The sequence below is a fragment of the Otolemur garnettii genome, unplaced genomic scaffold (assembly GCF_000181295.1).
Source record: "Otolemur garnettii isolate 467f Iridium unplaced genomic scaffold, OtoGar3 scaffold00099, whole genome shotgun sequence".
Lineage (NCBI taxonomy): Eukaryota > Metazoa > Chordata > Mammalia > Primates > Galagidae > Otolemur > Otolemur garnettii.
In genome coordinates, this window is record NW_003852494.1 from 1776630 (window position 1) to 1783485 (window position 6856).

At 50.6% G+C, this 6856-nt stretch overlaps 1 protein-coding gene across 5 annotated transcripts in view; it reads right to left on the minus strand.

The window, feature by feature from the left end:
- Window positions 1-5288, minus strand: part of CAMKK2 (calcium/calmodulin dependent protein kinase kinase 2) — a 53896-nt gene extending 48608 nt beyond the window's left edge. For all 5 annotated transcript variants that reach the window (XR_002774857.1, XM_023516856.1, XM_012809030.2 and 2 more), the window contains exon 1: window positions 5175-5288. The gene's annotated coding sequence lies outside the window, so the exon portion shown is untranslated. The remainder of the gene's footprint in view (window positions 1-5174) is intronic.
- Window positions 5289-6856: the final 1568 nt, after the last annotated feature.

The following is a 6856-nucleotide window of genomic DNA, read 5'->3' on the forward strand; positions in this document are numbered from 1 at the left end:
AAAAAAAAAACCAATTCAGCAGCAATACTACAAACGGGGCTGAAACTGGAAACACTAGCAGCTAAAATAATCCTTTTCCCACTCTGATCACTCACATCCCTTGCAGGGAATGCAAGAGCCAGGGGTCTTCCCTATGAAAGCTAAGAGCACTTACCTCATTTTAAATATAGTTTTATTGAGGAAGGTGCCCAATCAAAAAGAAGGAAAAAATAATAATTCCAAGTCTTTTATTTTTGAGACAGAGTCTCACTTTGTTGCTCTTGGTAGACTGCCATAGCATCACAGCCCACAGCAACCTCAAGTTCTTGGGTTCAAGAGATCCTCTTGCCTCAGCCTCCAGAGTAGCTGGGACTACAGGTGCCCACCACAATGCCCAGCTATTTTTAGACATGGGGTCTTTCTCTTGCTCAAGCTGGTCTTGAACCCGTAAGCTCAGGCAATCCACCCACTTAGGCCTTCCAGAGTGTTAGGATTACAGGCATGAGCCATGGTGCCCGGCCCTCTAAGTCTTCTTATTTTTCAGAGAGCAAAACCATTTGGAGATTCCATGCCATGACCTCCTGGAGATGGTGGACTCCCCTCCACAAGAAAATGGGCATAATTTTCTTTATGGCATAGCCAAGAATATGCCCATTTTCTTGGGCATAAAGAAGGGAAGGCAGCCAAGGGAAGAACAAGAGCTCAGAATAGATACAGATACCAGGGAACCTTGGGCCTTGATTTTTTTCGTCTGTAAAATAGAGCCAGCCAGACCTACCTAGAGGGTGGCTGTGGAATGAATCCTCAGTACACAAATATTTGGCACACAGTAAATGTTCCAAAAAGACCACATTCTCCCTCCCTTTCTGCACTCTACTTCCCCAACTTGTAAAACAGGAGGGGATGAGGAGCTAATCTCTACCAGGCTGCCTCCTAGCTGAGCTTCCGATTTTTGCTTCCTTGGCTGACATTGCTGGCAAAGCTACGAGGAGAGACTGGGCTGACTCCATTTGTGGCCACAGGGTTATAGCACTATCTGTCTGGTGAGGTTCTCTCTACACTGTGATTTGTCTGGAAAAATCTCACAAAATCATGAGGGCATATACATTTAACAAATCGTCATGACCGAAAAGAATGGAACTGAATAAAATCTAGCCTGTCCCTGAAGTGTCCTACACTTGTAAGAACCATGAGGTGGCCTGCGAGACAACTCATAACAGGAAGCTATGATTCTTGTGCAGGGACAGGTGAGGGTGCAAAGATGGGAATCCTGAAAACTTTGTTCCAGGACGCTGTCTCTGAGTGATTTCAGGAAATCTTTCTCCCATCACCCTCTCCCTGCAAATGGCATAACAAAACAATGTTTTACACCCAGAAGTTTACTAACTGGGGAGCTGCAGAGACACAGGAATGGACAAAGTAGCCTTAAGAAGCCCTTACACTGGGAACTACCCAAATGTCCATCAACGGATGAATGGATAAACAAAATGTGATCTCTCCAAACAATGGAAGAGTATTTGGCCATAGAAAGGAATGAAGCACTGCCACATGCTACAATATGGATAACCTTAAAAGCATCATGCCAAATGAAAGAAGCCAGACACAAAAGTCATGTATTAGACGATTCCACATATATGAAAAGCCCAGAATAGGAAAGGAAATCCACAGAGACAGAAAGTAGATTGGTAGGGGCCAGGAGATGAGCATTAGAAAGACAGGGTGATTATTTAATAGATACAACGTTTCCTTTTGGAGTGATTAAAAACCTCCTGGAACTGGACAGAAGTAATGATTGCACATCACTGTGAATGGACTAAATACTGCTGAATTGTAAGGATGCAATTTCCTCAACTTCCAGGGAAGAAGCACAGATGTGAGGGTGAGGCCACTGCAGCATCATGGAGCCAGCTGGCCTGAACCCCACATCCAGGGTCCCTAACCCCATCTGAAGGGGTGGAGCTAAACATCTGAAAAAAACAGCAACGCCTGGCCCTATGACTCAAAGGAAAATCTGAAGTAGCATTTGCCCCAAATCCCCAGGATTAGGGAAGGAAATGGGAACCATATGCTTCCCACAGCCACCAGAAGGTGTGCCTAGCAAGGAAGAAGGTCACAGGTAACCCTGATCAAGTTACCCTGCCTATCTGAGCTCTCTGATAAAATGAGTTCACGGTAGGGTAAGGGCGACTCTGTGACCCATGTTAAAGCTGGAACCAAGGGTGGTGCCTGTGGTTCAAAGAAGTAGGACCCCATATGCTGGAGGTGGCGGGTTCAAACCCACTCTTGGCCAAAACAAACAAACAAACAAAAACCTGGAACCAAAATGCCTTGAAAACAGGGTTGGCGGCTCAGTGCCCGTAGCACAGTGGTTAAGGCGCCAGCCACATACACTGAGGCTGGTGGGTTCAAATCCAGCCCAGAGCCAGCTAAAACAATGACAACTGCAACAAAAAAGATACCCAAGCATTGTGGTGGGCGCCTGTAGTCCCAGTTACTCCGGAGGCTGAGGCAAGAGAATCATTTAAGCCCAAGAGTTTGAGGTTGCTCAAACTACCAAGGGTGACATAGTGAGACTCTGTCTCAAAAAAAAATAAAGAAAGCAAGCAAGCTTGGCCTGTCCCACCTAGCCTAGCCCTTTGGAGAGAAAAAGAGAGAGAGAGAGACACTCCATCTTCCATCCAGACTGAAGTTCAGTAGGAGTGAACCTGGGTTACTGCACAAAGTTCCCTCTGCTAGGTCATCTCATCCTGTGCCCTTCCCTTCTCATTCCCATCCAATCTCCAATTTCTGACCTATCCTTCAAGGCTTCCCATATTGACATCAGTCAAAAGAGACTTCTCTAGACCTTCACTGCCTTCTACTCCCTCCATGTCCACAGCATAGAGGCACTACTAGCACCTAGGGCAGGAACATTCTTCATATTGTGGCACTGGCCTGCTTACAGCCATTTGGCAACCCGTTAACCCCTGCCCACCAAAAGCGAGGAGTGCTTAGCAGCACTTTTTTTTTAGAGACAGTCTCACTTTGTCACTCTAGGTAGAGTACTGTGGCGTCACAGCTCACAGCAACCTCCAGCACTTGGGCTTAGGTGGATTCTCTTGCCTCAGCCTCCGGAGTATCTGGGACTACAGGCACCCTCCACAACGCCCCAGCTATTTTTTTGTTGCAGTTTGGCCTGGGCCAGGTTTGAACTCACCACCCTTGGTATATGGGGCCGGCGCCCTATTCACTGAGCCACAGATGCCGCTCTGCTTAGCAGCACTTTGACAACCCAAACCACACTTTTCCAAAGGCTTGCCACGAGGGAGTGACTACCCTGGATGAGAACTAATGAATAATTATTAGTGAATATATTTGGCTACCAGTCCACTAACAACCTGAGGGCAAAGACAAGCCTAAGAATCATCATTACTATAGAGCCTGCTTAGATCTGTGTCTATAAATGCTGATTTAGTAAACAAGCGGGGCTCTTCCAGAAGCAAGGCATAGAACAGGTGAGAAAGCAAAAAGGCCCTTAGGCCTTATATGCCTTCATTAGCTGTGTGACCCTGGGCAAGTTACCTATGGTTTCTGACCCCTTCTATAAAATGAGGCTAAATCCTGCTAAGAGGATTGGTACAAACCTCAATCTCCTAGTCTTTACAATGGGGATAAAAACTCCTTGCTTTGTAGGATTTGAGCAAGCATTAAATGAGATAATGCTTGAAACACATAGCATAGGATCTAGCACACAGAACTCAATAAATGTTATTAACATTATTATTATCCAAGTTAAGGGCTCATCAAATGATGGATATTACTCTTTAATACAAAAATATGTTGTATGCCCTCATCACAAATGCCTACTTTCTATACAGGAAGGTTTTCTATCTGGAAGGGGGTGTCTGGGGCTCACCCTACCAGTGTGTTTGCATGGCACACACTGTTTATTCTGAAATTGCATGTTTTTGTGGGGTGGTTCAAGAAGAGGTGGGCTAATTCCTCCAAGCCCTACCCTGATTGCAGTGTCTGCTTCCTTCAAGGAACAAAGGAGTTTATGGGGACAGAGCCAAAAGACAGTAGAACTCTATGGTAGATGAAGTTTCTATCTCTAAGACTGTGTGGACTCCAAACACCAGGCTGAAGAGAATCACCTAAGCCCAGGAGTTGGAGGTTGCTATGAGCGATGCCACAGCACTCTACCAAGGGCAATGAAGTGAGACTCTGTCTCTACCAAAAAAAAAAAAAAGTTGCCTCATACCCGGAGTTTCCCTCTCTTGCTGATAGTACTGAGATGTCCCCCACCACCACCACCAAGCTCCATCCCTCCACTTCAACCTTCTGCAGAGATCAGAGGTGCTGAGGTGCAATCTCTTAAGCACCAGGTGAGAGCAGCCAGGGCAGAGGCTGGCAGAGCTGTGAAAACACCCCACTTCCCAGACTGGGCAGTGCAAGGGCTGGGAGAAGCCAGAAAAAACTTAGGGCTGGATGCGGTGGCACCTCAGACACCAAGACCCAGTGTTGACATGGGCTGGGCCGAGCACCCAGAGAGTCAGGTGGACACCTCTCTGCATTCACAGCGTGCTAAAGCCCCAAGTAAATTTAGGTCAAAAGAATCAAGCCTGCAAGATTCTGGCGGAGAGAGGCGAGGGGCGGTGGGGGTGGTTAGTCAAAGGGCAGGCTGAGGAGAGGCAGAAGTCCCCAAGTCCACACAAGTGCTGGTCTAGGGTCCTGCCACCTGGTGTCCAAGCCACCAGGGCCTGGATTTGCCCTAAGCCAAGCGGGCTGCAGGGTGGCGACGCTCAAAGTCCACTGGCCCTGTCTTCTCCTGCGCGTTCCAGATTTCCCCACCTGTCAACGCGAGGGTGTGGGCCTAAGCCACCTCCTCAATCATTGACGCCCAGGACCCTGGTGACAAGGATTCCAAACTCTAAGACCTCCCCTGCCTCCGGGACAGGGCGCGGCCCAGCCCAGGAGGCCACCCCGCGGCCCTGAGGGCCCGAAGACACAGGGAAGGAATCCCGGGAGCCGAGTCGCTCCACGTGGCGGGGCGTGGGGAGGTGCACGTGGGGTCCCTGGGTGGAGTGAACCCAAGCTAGCCTTGGGGCTTTGTGCAATCCCAGCGGTGGTCCCCAGCCCAGAGAGAGAGAAGGCGAGAGCGCCTGGGCCAAAAGCGGAGGCGTCCCCCGCCCCCGGCCGGGCTAACGCCAGCTCACCTGGGCTCCGCGCCGCCGCCGCCGTCTCCTCCCGCGCTCTGCGCCCCCGGCTCGGCTCGACTTGGCTCGCTCACAGCGTCCGCGCGCTCTTCTCCCCGGCCCCGCCGGGCGCGCGAGGGGCGGGGGCGGGAGGAGCCGCCCGGCCCGGGTTCGGGCGCGACGCCGCCTCGGGCTGCGCTGGGATTGGCCGCTGCCGCTGGTAACCCGGGCGCGGAGTTGCGCGCCCCCGCCGCGCGCCCCCGTCAGCTCGTCCTCGCTCCCGGGAGCGGAGGGGAGGGAGCGAGAGCCTGTGGAGACGAAAGTAGCGGCGGAGGGAAAAGAGAAGGTGGAGGAAGGCTCAGAGGAGGGGAAGTGAGGCCCGCCAGACGGGGGTCGGAGGCCGAGAAAAGCCGGAGGGAGGAGGCTTGCGGGGGCGCGGACGGCTGCACAGCAACTTTGCCCCGGCTCGCCCGCGGCGCGCACCTACCGGGTTCTCCCCGCAGTGGCGGCGGCACCCTTGCGCGGGCGGGACTTGCTGGCAGCGCTCTCTTTGTTCAGCTAAATGCGGGGACTGCAGCGCGGCGTCTGAGTCCCGGGAAGTTCCCCATACCAGCGGGAGCTCCCGCTCATGGGGCTGCTGCCCCAGCAAAAGGAACCGGACCCGCGGCAGATGCGGCCTGGATTTAGGGCGAACATCGTTTCAGAGGAGCTCCCTTCCGCAGCTGCCTCCGGACTGGCCACTAGCTCAGGACGGGTCCCAAAGGCTGCGGGAGTTCCTCTCCCATCTCCAGTCAACCTGGATTCACCAAACTATGCTAAACCCATTTTAAGGTCTCTGGCTCTTCCAGACCGCTATTCAGATGCTTTTTTGTAATACATCATATTCTCTCTCTTTTGGCCCTTTTCTTTGCTGGAGCCGTATTGTGTTTGATCTCCCAGCTAGATAACAGCACTAGGGAAGGAGGGAAAGAAGACCTCAAGGGCACCCTGAATCGTCCTGGGGTTCAGGCAACCCATATCTGGAGTAAAAGTAGCCCAGGAGACGTCTCACTGACCCTGCCAAGCAGTAAAAACGGGTAAGTTGAGAGGAGAGACAAGCGACAAGTTAAAGGTTCAAAGCCCCTGTAATCAACTGAGTGGATTTCCATGAGCGCCTCAGCTATTTCCAGCCTGCAGGGGGCACTCCCAAACAACTTGGAGCGATCCAACGAAATGACCACCCCTTCTGATGTTAACTCAATATGCATGCCTTTGTTGGTAATTTCAAAACCGTGGGAACCTCCTAAATGTGCATCGGAGGAATAGATAAATAAAACTCAAAGTCATCTGATGGAATATCATCAAATCGTGTTAACAACTCAATTCTCCATGGTGAATGCATAGTTTTGTATTTTTCTGTATTTTTAATTTTCTTTCCGCCCCCTCCCACCCACCCAACATGCGTACATTAGGGCTGAGAGGAGCATTTGGGACATTTATAACCTGTAAGACAAAGGTCAGCAAACATTTTCTGTAAAGGGCCAGACTAACTATGTTAGTCCTTGCAGACCATACACTCTGTTGTGATCACTTAGCTCTGCCAGACAATACTAAATGAGTGTATGTGAATTCCTACAATTTTCATATGTCACAAAATATTACTATTTTGGTTTTTCTTCAGCTATTTAAAAATGTAAAAACCGGCTCAGCGCCTGTGGCTCAAG